Below are 13,862 nucleotides of genomic sequence, written 5' to 3' on the forward strand. Positions count from 1 at the left end.
CATTAGCCCCAGCCTTATACCATTCTCGCCACTGATGAAGAATCAAAGATTTTATTTATGCCCAGAAAATATGGGGGAATGTTAGATTCAGGAAGTACTGACATGCTGGGGCTGCCAAGAGTGTACAAGGTCCCTGTGACGCCGAGAACAAAGAGTTCAGCAACATCCTGCATTAAGTCAGAGACCCTTATCAGAAGTTTATGTTTGAAATTCTCCACTGAGTAATACCCCCCCCCCCTGTAACTGCGCACGACCTCCCTAGCCAATAACTAACAGCCACATCAGCTTCTGTATGATGCTTGCTCATCCTAGACAGCCACCCTATAAAAAGGAGCCATTTTAGAAGCTCAGAGCTGCAGTCCCTGTGCAGGTTTGGGGGGGCTGCAGTCCCTGCACAGTTTATTGGCTGCAGTGCTCCAGTCTCTTCGGAGATGTGGGTTGCCTGCAGTCCCTGCACAGGTTTGGGGGGCTGCAGTGTTCCCCTGTGTGGGTTACCTGCATCCCTGTGCAGGTTTGGGGGGCTGCAGTGTTCCCCTGTGTGGGTTACCTGCAGTCCCTGCGCAGGTTTGGGGGGCTGCAGTGCTCCTTTGCATGGGTTACCTGCAGTCCCTGCGCAGGTTTGGGGGGCTGCAGTGCTCCTTTGCATGGGTTGCCTGCAGTCCCTGTGCAGGTCTGCAATAAAACGTATAAAATTTACTTTGTGTCTGCTGTGGCCTATCTCGCCAGGATGTAACACCCTCATCTCCTCTCCCCCTCTCACTTTACCTGACCCCAGACACCCCTTCCACCTTTTTATTGACGAAAAACATGGCAATGCTATTGGCGTGTTAACTCAACCTGTGGGGCCTACATACTTTCCCATAGCATACATCTCTGAACAATTGGACACCACCCTCAAAGGCTAGCAGCCCTGCCTCCGGGCACTGGGTGCGGCAGCTGAACTCACCAAAGAGGTTATTAAGCTCACCCTTTCTCAACCCATCACTGTCTTTTCCTCCCTCCAACTCACCAACCTCTTTTCACATAAGTCTCTCTCTGTTAGGTCCTTCCCGCTTACAAGAATGTCACCTCCTGTTCATCAAAAACCCTTCAGTCACTCTTTTGCCCTCTCCCTGACTCAACCCAGCCACTCTACTGCCAGCTCCAATGACACTTCCGGAACCCACACACTCTTGTACAGAGCTAATAGATTTCCTCAGCAGACCTCGAGATGGATTATCAGATTCTCCTTTAAAAGATCCAGATCTAATACTCTTTGTAGATGGGAGCTCTGTACAGGGACCCGACAGACGACGACGACAGGCAGCCTACACGGTGGTCACCACCTCCTCCACCTTAGAAACCCAACAGCTGCCAGAGGGAACCACCTCTCAGAAAGCAGAGCTAATTGCCCTGACACAGGCACTCACTCTGGCCGAGGAAAAATGCGTAACCATATATACTGACTCTAAATATGCTTTTTTATCGCCCACAGCCACGCTGCCCTCTGGAAGGAAAGAGGCTTCCTCACTACCAAGGGCTTCCCATAATCAATGCTACCCTCATTTCTAAACTTTTGAAGGCATTACAGCTACCCACTGAGGTGGCCGTGGTACATTGTAGGGGCAAACCTCTCAGGACCCGGTGGCCTTGGGAAATGCTCAGGCCCATGCGGTGGCTCTAAACCTCACCCTGGAAACCTCCCCCACTCCTCTCATGTTTCTCTCCACCTCCTTGAAACCTTCCTACACTCCTGAGGAAGAACAGACCCTCCTCAGAAAGGGTGGAGACATGTGCAATGTAAGGCCAGGAGCTGCCATCGTGGCCATTCACATGCAGGTTCCCATTGGATTCGGACAGACGATAAAGAAATGGCGGAATCGGAGGATGGTGGGCCATCCTATTTATTGGTGTCTCACCAAGACAGGCAAACCACAAAAGAAGACAAGGGAAAAGCAGAAAACCAGCTTTTCCCATGAAGGGTGTTGGGCAGATAAAATGTATTATGCTCACTTTGTTAAATAGGCCGTTGCCCAGGTGATATTAATGTGTGTTGAGAATTGTAGCCTGGGGCTTGGTTTTAGGATTAAGCCTTTCCCACCCTTTTTTGATGTAGGGTGGTACAATCCAATCATGCCTCAGAAAGTGACTTTGTAGTAGAGACTTCCCTATTTTGTATATTGGATTAAAGGTTGTGAAGCTACACTATAAAATAGGGGTAGAACAGGAGCTTGCTCTCTTGGTTCCTGAGATGATTAGAGGAGAGAGTAGAGCCAGCAGCAGAGAAAGGCCACATGGAGGAGGCCAGGAGAAGCAGCCAAGATGGCGGAGTGCTGAGTGAGATGCCAGTTTGTGTAGAGTTTGTATTTGGGATAAGGAAGGAGATGGGGAACAGAGGAGAATAAGTCTGGTGAGCTAGAAACCTTTGATTCTAGGAAACTCGGATAAGTCAGTAGCTTTGTGAGCACTGGATGTGACTGGGTTTTGGAGCCCAGTGTGTATTTTTACTTGCCCGCCAGGTGCAAGCTAGGATTAAAGGCTATGGCCCACCAGTTTTTGGCTCCATGGTTTCTTTACCGACTGTCCGAATCCAATGCGAATTCGGGCTGCTGCAAATCCCTGCATTTGCCGGGCTGCTGTGATGGTGGCCCTGGCCCTGCCTACTGGCTTTACAAAGGGCAAGGGATCAGGGAAGCCCCTGCAATTGTGATAGCAGGAACTGTGTTAGCCAGCTCCTGGTCTGTCCCACTTTATAGTGTAGTAAACCAAAAACCCCTAACCCAATATACAAACAAGGAAGTCTCTGATACAAAGCCACTTATCCGAGGCATAATTGGATTCCTCATGAGAATGCACCACCCAGATCATACAATCAGTCAAAGGTGTGGGGAAAAGCCCAGTCTTAAAACTAAACCCTAGGCTACAACGACCCTGCCTGCCCACAGCCCGTCCCCCACACCCAACACAAACCACAAGCGAGCAAACACATATATCATATTTACAAACTCATTTGACCAACATGCAACCAGGGATGGATATTTCTTGAAGATAGAATTGCCTTACCAAAAGGACAGGCTGAAACTCTCCTTTCTGATATCCACTATTCCTTACACATAAGACCAAAAGCTCTCTATTGATTCTTGCAACCACTCTTTTTCTTCTCAGGCCTCCAGCAGACTATCGAAAAGGTACACGCAGCATGCATAGTATGTTCCAAAGCCTCTACATAAGGGGGACTCTGCCCCCACTTCCCTACTCATCAGCTGAGGGGGCACTTACTGGGCCAAGCTTGGCAAATCAACTTCACTCACATGCCCCCTCACAAAAAACTCCATTATCTCCTAACTTTTGTTGATACCTTTTCAGGGTGGATAGAAGCCTTTCCCACCTCTCGAGAAATGGCAGACACCATTGCCTCCATTCTTGTTGAACGTATCATCCCGCAATTTGGACTGCCGACTACCATCCAGTAAGACAATGGCCTGGCCTTCACTGCCCAAATAGTCCAGCAGGTCGCCATCTCTCTCAGCATCACCTGGCAGCTCCACATACCCTATCACCCTCAGTCATCGGGTAAGGTGGAAAGGGCCCATGGCATCCTGAAGGGTCAACTAACTAAACTCTCCATTGAGACCAGACTCTCCTGGCCAAACCTTCTCCTCCTAGCTCTCACTAGAATCAGAGCAACCCTGTGAAACCCCACTGGACTCAGCCCCTTTGAGCTGGCTTATAGTAGACCATTCCTAATTAATCACAACTTACCTGTCAACCTCCCTCCTCTTGCCACATACCTCCCCTTTATATCCTTAGTCTGCCATCTTCTCAGGGAACACGCAGTCCGGACCCTTCCTCCCATAGGGGGTCCAGATGAAGCACACCTAGCAGTCCCCCTCCAGCCAGAAGACAGGGTTCTTCTGAGGGAGCTCCAGCCCGGCTCCCTACAGCCCAGGTGGACGGGACCCCATACGGTAATATTGACTACTCCTACTGCAGCCAAGCTCTTAGGGCAAACACTTTGGTACCATGTCTCTTGCCTCAAGCTTACCCCCATGCAGGACCACTGGCAATTGGAACCACTGGGCCCCACCCGTCTCCAGCTCACTAAAAAGTTGGGCCCTGCAGATCCTCCTGTTACTCCTGACCCTCCCACCAGGAACCTGCCACCAGAAGTGAATTAAAGCAGGGAGCAATGCTGTTACTATATCAGTGAGATTGGCCTGGTGGAAAAAAACATCAATGTCCTCAACCATCTGCAAGAGAAACTGCGCAAGGACCTCTCTTCCTACAACCCACTTAACTCCTGGTGGCAGTCACCCATCCTCACTTGGGTTGCCCCTATTCTAGGTCTTCTTCTAATTATCGGCATACTACTCATGTTTGCTTCTCTTCTTCTTACAGGGCCGCATCCGCAAGGTTTCTTGAGTCACAGTCAACCAGATGCTCCTACACCCATATACATGACTCCCCTCAGAGCCACCACCTTCCGACCTCCCTTCCCCATGATGCCCCTAGCCAGCAGGAAGTAGCCAGATGAATAGCAGCACCCCTATCTAACATAAAAGGTTGGAATGTGAGGTTGGTTAGCAATGGGGGAAGGTCACATGGGGAAACACACACGCCCATGCCCGCCAAAAGAAGCAGCCCAGGAACATTTTGAAAAAGAACAACTGTCTACCAGCCAATGAAATTTCGCCACCCACCACCACCCTACCAACGCTATAAATTACCCCCAGGTGGGAGAAGCTGTGCAACTTCCCTGGCCCCTGTCGTGCGGACCAGTGAACCTCACCTGGGAGCGCTCTAAATAAAGTTTTTGCTTGTACACACTTGGTGGCTACGTCCTTCTTTCTTCCTCTGTGGAAAATACCTTACATGTGAATATGATATATATGTTTGCTCGCTTATAGTTTGCATTGGGTATGGGGGACAGGCTGTAAGCAGGCAGGGTCCTTTAAGCCTAAGGCTTAGTTTTAAGACTAAGCCTTTCCTGTCCTTTTAATATTAAGATCTTCTCAAAACAGCTTTTCCCCACACCCTTGACTGTTGCATGATGTGGGGTGGTGCACTCTTATGAGGAATCCCATTTATGCCTCAGATAAGTGACTTTGTAGCAGAGACTTCCTTATTTGTATATTGGCTTAAAGGTTTTGATTTCTACACTATAAAATGGGGCAGACCAGGGGCTCTTGCTCTCTCTCTTGGTTCTTGCTATTAGCATCGCAGAGGAGAAGCAGCCAAGATGGCGGAGTGCTGAAGGAGAAGCCAGTTTGTGCAGAGAGAAGGAGATGGGAAACGGGTGAATAAGGCTGGTGAAGTAGAAACCTTTGATTCTAGGAAACTCGGATAAGTCAATGGCTTTGGAAGCCCTGAATGGAAAGGGAAGTGTTTTCCTACTGTGTGTATTTCTCTCCCGCCTGGTACAAACTAGGATTAAAGGTAATGGCCTACCAGTTTTTGGCTCTGTTGTTTCATTATCATCTGTCTGAATCAAATTCAAACCTGCATGGGCCAGGCGGCTGTGATGGTGGTCATGGCTACTGGCTTTACACCCACCTTGGCTCACTTCTTTCCTATAATGTTTCTTGAGAGCCAAAGCAGAGTACAGCCTAGGCTCTATCCTGTTGACTTCTACCCTAAGCTTTCTTTTGTTTCACTGTCCCCATCTTTAATAAATGTACCCTTAAAATCACCTGGACTCGTGTTGTGAAATCTTTCCTGCACAAAGTCCAGAACTCACAAACTACCAGCTGGCCTGAGGCAGACCTGCTCTGGTCCCAGTCCTTCCAGTGATAGATAGAAACCAAAAAGTGTCTAGTAGATTAAGCACCAAGGAGGTCATTGGTGATCATGGAAAAGAGTTTGGGAATGAAGGTCTGAGAGGGAGATGTGTTAGGTTGAGATTATTCATTCATTCAGTGAATATGTAATAAATATCTATGGCATGCCAGGTACAAGATGTTGGGAAATACAATGAATAAGACAGACACAATCCCCACTTTAGGGAGGGAAAGACATTAATAGATAATTACAAAATTAATAATGATAGGGAGAACTTAAGAGTTAAAATTTTAGTTTGGGTAATGATGAGTTTGGTTATGGTCAGTGAGCTTAATGGTTAATACAAGCTTTGTTCCAGGAAGTGGGATACTTGAGCAGGCCTACATGCCTTAATGAGATCTGCAAGTAATACACTTGTGCCCCAGGAGGTCTGCATGTAATCTACCTTTGTGCCCCAGGAGGTCTACAAGCAAAATTTTTGTGCTCCAAGGACAGAATGCCCACTGACTATGATCCAATTAACTTTGACTATGATCTGATTAACTCTCCTTTGAAATTCCAAAACCCTTACTTACCCTCTCCTCCCTATAAAAAGGTTGGCTGGGGATTGGAAGTTGTGATGGCTTGGGAACATAATCCCCATCTCCTCAGCTCACCAGCCATCTGGATAAGGTATCCATAAAAGATTCAATCCCTGTCTCTACTTATTTGGCTGAAATGTTGACAGTTAGTATGAACTCCAATATTTCTGGTTTCAGTAACTCATGATACCATGAAATTGTGTAAAAGGACAATACAGTCCAGCTTGAAAGCAAGGGAAGGTTGGCTAAAAAAGTCATGTATAAGCTGTACTAGCAAGTTTTGGATAGTCACAACAGTGAGGCAAAAGACAGAGAGTCCTAGAGAGTGGAGACCATCATTAAAAACCAGTAGTGTTGAGGAAGAAGACCCCTCCCCCCCTTTAAATAAGAGGCTTTAAGGATATTTTATAATTAGGCCAAGTGTTTAGAGAGAGTTTGTAAATATGATTTTTTGTGTAATTTACAAAATCTCAACATGGCCAATCATAGGAAGGGCTGTTATAATGTAAATGAAGGTTTTCATACTAGAAGGTTTTGTATAGAAGGAGGAAGGAGGCTTGGACCCCCTCCCTTCCATACACCTGGGTGAAGGAGAGTAAAACAGCCAGGAATATAGGAGGGGGAAGGGAGACTTGAGTAGCTCTTTCCTCTTCCCCTTTCTTTCTCCTTAATGGGCGATTTACAAATAATTATCCTCTGGAATCCTGTAAGCCCCTTCCTATCCTGAAATCATGTAATTGAGAACAAAGGAATTACGTGAATTTATGTTCTGTAAAGCAGTGATCCCCAACCTTTTTTGGACCATGGACCGGTTTAATGTCAGAAAATATTTCATGAATTGGCCTTTAGGGTGGGATGGATAAATGTATCACGTGACCAAGACAAGTGTCACGAGTGAGTCTTAGACTGATGTAACAGAGGGAATCTAGTCATTTTTTAAAAATAAAACATCGTTCAGAATTAAATATAAATAAAACAGAAAACTAATGATTGATGCTTCTCATCTCTCCGTTCCTGTCTGTCTGTCCCTGTCTATCCCTCACTCTGACTCTATCTCTGTCTCTGTAAAAAAATAAAAAATAAAATAAATATGCCTGACCAGGCGGTGGCGCAGTGGATAAAACGTCGGACTGGGATGCAGAAGGATCCAGGTTCGAAACCCCAAGGTCACCAGCTTGAGTGCGGGCTCATCTGGTTTGAGCAAAAAGCTCACTGGCTTGGACCCAAGGTTGCTGGCTCCAGCAAGGGGTTACTGGTCTGCTGAAGGCCCACAGTCCAGGCACATATGAGAAAGCAATCAATGAACAACTAAGAAGTCGCAACGCGCAACGATAAACTAATGATTGATGCTTCTCATCTCTCTCCATTCCTGTCTATCCCTGTCTATCTCTGCCTCTGTAATAAATAAATAAATAAATAAATAAATAAATATATAATAATGACAGATTATAGCCCATTGAATAAAATAGAAAACCACAAGATCATACTGAAAAAAAATTAACTAATTAATTGACAGTATGACAAAGAATGAGTTGTTATATAATCCAAAGCACCACCCCACAAAGTATTTATTTACTACACAGAGAAAAAGGAATAACTTTAGCTTTGGCTGGGTACCTTAGTTGGCTAGAACGTCGATCTGATATGCCAAGGTTGTGGGTTTGATCCCCGGTCAGGGCACATACAAGAATCAACCAATGAATGCATAAATCAATGGAACAACAAATTGATGTTTTTCTCTTTCTCTCTCCCTTCCTCTCTTTCTAAAGTAACTTTTAAAAACTTGAAAAAAGAGTAACTTTTATGATGGAGAATCCTGGCATACACCACCTTAATAAAGTGAGCAAATTTAATATCATCAGCCATGAAATTATGTACCATTTGATAGGGTGCAATAAGACAAAAACAGCATTACTACTGAGATATTCATCCAAACAAAATGCATAGGCTGATTTTAATGATAAGAACACATTAGACTATCAAAATTAAGAGACATACTACAAAAATTGGTCTGTAATCTTTAAACTTGTCAATATCATGAAGTCAAAGAAAGCCTGAGGAGTCCTGGCTGGGTAACTCAGTTGGTGAGATCGTCGTTCCAATACACCACAGTTATGGGTTCGATCCTTGGTCAGGGCACATGTAAAAACCAATCAAGAATTAATTCGGCCCTGGCCGGTTGGCTCAGCGGTAGAGCGTCGGCCTAGCGTGCGGAGGACCCGGGTTTGATTCCCGGCCAGGGCACACAGGAGAAGCGCCCATTTGCTTCTCCACCCCTCCGCCGCGCTTTCCTCTCTGTCTCTCTCTTCCCCTCCCGCAGCCAAGGCTCCATTGGAGCAAAAGATGGCCCGGGCGCTGGGGATGGCTCTGTGGCCTCTGCCCCAGGCGCTAGAGTGGCTCTGGTCGCAACATGGCGACGCCCAGGATGGGCAGAGCGTCGCCCCTGGTGGGCGTGCCGGGTGGATCCCGGTCGGGCGCATGCGGGAGTCTGTCTGACTGTCTCTCCCCATTTCCAGCTTCAGAAAAAATGAAAAAAAAAAAAAAAAAAAAGAATTAATTCATAGTAATATATTAATGTTAATTCCCTGTTTGTTTGTTTTTTCTTAAGTGAGAAGGAGGGAGGCAGAGAGATAGACTCCTGCATGCACCCCAACCGGGATCCACTTGGCAAGCCTCCTATGGTGTGTGTGTGGGGGGAGTGCTCTGCCTGTCTGGGGCATTGCTCCTTTGCCCTACAACCAATCTATTTTAGTGTCTGAGGTGAGGCCATCAAACCATCCTCAGCACCTGGGGCAAACTTGCTCCAACTGAGCCAGAAAAGAGAGACAGAGAGAAGGGAGAGATGGAAGGGTAGAGAGACAGACGGTCGCTTCTCCTGTGTGCCCTGACTGGGAATCAAACCTGGGAGATCCACATGCTGGGCCGTCGCTCTACCATTGAGCCAACTCATCATGGCTTTAATTTCCTGTTTTTAATGGGGCATCACATTGACAAGAGTTAGGAAATAAACTTCTTTGTATTGTACTTGCAACTTTTCTATAAATAAAAGTTTAAAAATAAATTTGAAGGAAAACTCAATAATGTTTTCATTTTATAAGAAAACAGCATAAAGCAGAGCTAAAGAAAAAGTCAAGAAAACAATAGTGAAATATTAGAAAAAAATGCAATGTGAGCTTGGAATACCTTAAGAAAGAAAGTGAAATAAAATAAAATCATCGACCTAACCGGAGTTAGACAAGTTGATAGAGCATTGACCTGGGACACTGATCCCAGGTTCAAAACCCCAAAGTCTCTGGCTTGAGCATTGGTTTATCTGATTTGAGCACAGGCAAGCTCATCAGCTTGAGTGTGGGGTCACTGGCTTGAGCAAGGGGTCACTGGTTGGTCTGCTGGAGCCCCCTGGTCAAGGAAAGTATGAGAAGCAATCAATGAACAACTTAAAGTGCTGCAACTGTGAGTTGATGTTTCTCCTCTCTCTCCTTTTTTATCTCTGTCTCTGTCTCCTTCTCTCATTCTTTCTTTCTCTCTCTCTCTAAAAAAAAATTAGACCTGACCAGGCGGTGGTGCAGTGGATAGAGTGTCGGACTGGGATGCCTACGACCCAGGTTCAAGACCCCGAGGTTGCCAGCCTGAGCGTGGGCTCATCTGGTTTGAGCAAAAAGCTCACCAGCTTGAGTCCAAGGTCGCTGGCTCAAGCAAGGGGTTACTCGGTCTGCTGTAGTCCCACGGTCAAGGCACATATGAGAAAACAATCAATGAACAACTGGGGTGTCGCAACAAAAAACTGATGATTGATGCTTCTCATCTCTCTCTGTTTCTGTCTGTCTGTCCCTATCTATCCTTCTCTCTGACTCTCTCTCTGTCTCTGTAAAAAAAAAAAAATTATCAAAACATGAAAGCAAAATCAGAAGTATCACAAAGGCATAAAGACAGTGACAAAAAACAGTAAGACTGAGGACAAGATTGAGAAAAGTAAGCAAAATAAAATGGAAATGAATATATTTAGAGAGAAAATGATAGATATGAAAGATGGACAAAAAGATCCAACATTATAATGTATTCCGTATGAAGCAGCCTAAAATGACAAAATATAAAATAATTTCAATGTGTCATTAAGGAGAATTTTCCAAAAATAAAAATATTTTGAATCTACAAATTAAAAAGTGATACGATGGCCCTGGCCAGTTGGCTTAAGGTTGGAGTGTCGGCCTGGTGTGTGGATGACCTGGGTTTGATTCCTTGTTAGGGCGAAGTGACCATCTGCTTCTCTACCTCTCTCCCCCACCCCCCACCCCGCTTCCCCTCCTTTAGTCATGGTCAATTGGTTCGATTGGTTCAAGCGCATGGGTCCTGGGCACTGAAGATGGCTCTGTGGAGCCACCACCTAAGGTGCTAAAAATAGCTTGGTTGCAAGCATGGCCCTAGATAGAGCATCAGCCCCAGAGGGGGGTTGCCTGATGGATCCTTTTTTTTTTTTTTTTTTTTAGCAGATAAAACAGGGAGCATCACTATTTCCGCCTGGTGGATCCTTGTCAGGGCACATGAGGGAGTCTATCTCCCGTCCTCACTTGGAAAATAAAAAAATAAATAAAAAGGATGATACGAGGTCCAAGTAAAAGTGAATACAGCAGGAAGATCAGCACTGAGATTTTACTTGGTTTTATAGATAAATAATTCTTCAGAAAGTGAGGCAAATAATCAAGTTGTTTATAAGGTAGGGGAAAATAATCAGCCTTATCTTAGACTTAACTGTAGCAACACTTATTGATAAAAGCAATGCCTAAAATGTCCTTAAGGAAAATGTGTTACCCACACATCCTTACACTCAACCAAACCATGGTTTGTATAAAAAGGCACAGTGAGACATTTTTTCTCTTTTAACTTGTTTTTTTGTTTGTTTATTACAGTGAGACTTTAAATTTTTTTCTTTTTTACAGTGAGATATATTTGAACATGCAAGAATTCAATAAATATTATTTCTATGAGCCTTTCTTAAAGTAACTACTAGAAGATGAATTTAGCCAACCAAGTGATGAATGAGAAAACTATAGCAAAAAGACAAAGGCTATAGAGTGCAAGAGAAGGCAAAACAGAAGAATATATATATTAATTTTATAATTTTCCCATATTAGGATGTTGATAAAATAATGCTTAAGAAATGAAGATGAGATGTGTAAGTTATAAAGACACCTACTAAAAAAAAAGCCTTTTTTTTGGAAAAAAAATAATACATACCACTACATTTTCAAAGTTTTAAAAGACTCTATAAACAAATAAAAGTCATCTAAGTTAGGTCCCCATACCCAATTCCAACCTGGGGGTAAAGGGGAGCTCACCTCACACTAACAAACAATTCTCGAACACCTGTCGGATATCCAAGAATTTAACTCAATTCTGACCTTATCTTCCCAGAGATAGAAGCAGATTTCACAGATTAAAAGTTCATTTCTACCTGACTGTGCTCCCCACTGCACACATTCAGATTCCAGCCGCAAGCCCAGAATCTTACCTGTGCTTCTGATCAACTAGCTATAGGTCAGAAGTTTCAACTATCCCTTTCAACTCAGAATGCCAATCACAAGTTGAGGTAGTTACTTGTATTTCTGACCTTCGGGCTGTAAATCAGAGGTTCCTACTACCTCTTCCTTGGGTTCAATTAATTTGCTAGAATGGCTCACAGAACTCAGAGACACATGTTACTTGCTAGATCATCAATTTATTGTAAAAAGATAAAACTGAGAAACAACCAGATGGAAGTGATACATAGGGCAAGGTATGTGGTGCAGGGGTCCCCAAACTTTTTACACAGGGGGTCAGTTCACTGTCCCTCAGACCGTTGGAAGGCCGCCACATACAGTGCTCCTCTCACTGACCACTAATAAAAGAGGTGCCCCTTCTGGAAGTGCAGGGGGGGGGGGGGGGGGAGGGTGGCAGGGCGGATAAATGGCCTCACGGGCCGTAGTTTGGGGACGCCTGATAGAGCTTTCATGCCCTGCCTGGGTGTCCATTCACCCAGCAGCTCCATCTGCTCACCAATCCAGAAGCTCTCTTATCCCTCATTTTGGGTTTTTTTTTTTTGGAGGCTTCATTACATAGGCATGATTAATTAATTCATTGGCTATTGGCAACTGATTCACCCTCCAGGCACTCTCCCCTGCCCAGAAGTCAGAGGTGGCAGGGTAGGGAAGTGGGACTAAAAATTCCAGCCCTATAATCATATGGTTAGTTCTGGTTACCAGCCCTCAACCATAGGTGCTCTGTGAAATTCACCTCATTATCAAAAATACCCTTTTTCACTCTTTTTTTTTTTTTTACAGGGACAGAGAGAGGGATAGATAGGAACAGACAGACAGAAACAGAGAGAGATGAGAAGCATCAATCATCAGTTTTTCATTGCAACACCTTAGTTCATTGATTGCTTTCTTTTTTTTTTTTTTTTGTTTTTTGTTTGTTTGTTTTGTATTTTTCCGAAGCTGGAAACGGGGAGAGACAGTCAGACAGACTCCCGCATGCGCCTGACCGGGATCCACCCGGCACGCCACCAGGGGGCGATGCTCTGCCCCTCCAGGGTGTCACTGTGCTGCGACCAGAGCCACTCCAGCGCCAGGGGCAGAGGCCAAGGAGCCATCCCCAGCGCCCAGGCCATCTTTGCTCCAATGGAGCCTCGCTGCGGGAGGGGAAGAGAGAGACAGAGGGGAAGGAGAGGGGAGGAGTGGAGAAGCAAATGGGTGCTTCTTCTGTGTGCCCTGGCCGGGAATCGAACCTGGGACCCCTTGCACGCCAGGCCGACACTCTACCACTGAGCCAACCGGCCAGGGCTTTTTTTTTTTTTTTTTCAGAAGCTGGAAACGGAGAGAGACAGTCAGACAGACTCCCGCATGCGCCCCACTGGGATCCACCCGGCACGCCCACCAGGGGGCGAGGCTCTGCCCACCAGGGAGCATGTTCTGCCCATCCGGGGCGTCGCTATGTCGCGACCAGAGCCACTCTAGCACCTGAGGCAGAGGCCACAGAGCCATCCCCAGCGCTGGGGCCATCTTTGCTCCAATGGAGCCTTGGCTGCAGGAGGGGAAGAGAGAGACAGAGAGGAAGGAGGGGGGGTGGAGAAGGAGATGGGCGCTTCTCCTGTGTGCCCTAGCCGGGAATCGAACCCGGGACTTCTGCACGCCAGGCTGACGCTCTACCACTGAGCCAACCGGCCAGGGCCCATTGATTGCTTTCTCATATGTGCCTTGACCGCGGGTCTTCAGCAGACCGAGTAACCCCTTGCTCGAACCAGCAACCTTGGGTCCAAGCTGGCAAGCTTTTTTTGCTCAAGCCAGATGAGCCCGTGCTCAAGCTGGTGACCTTGGGGTCTCGAACCTGGGTCCTCAGCATCCCAGTTCGACGCTCTATCCACTGTGCCACCGCCTGGTCAGGCCAAATATATATTTGTTATAAACTGTGCCCTGATAGGGTAGCTCAGTTGGTTAGAATATAATCTTGATGTGCCAAGATTGTGGGTTTGGTCCCCAGTCAGGGCAC

The sequence above is a fragment of the Saccopteryx bilineata genome, chromosome 4 (assembly GCF_036850765.1).
Source record: "Saccopteryx bilineata isolate mSacBil1 chromosome 4, mSacBil1_pri_phased_curated, whole genome shotgun sequence".
NCBI classification, from domain to species: Eukaryota; Metazoa; Chordata; class Mammalia; order Chiroptera; family Emballonuridae; genus Saccopteryx; species Saccopteryx bilineata.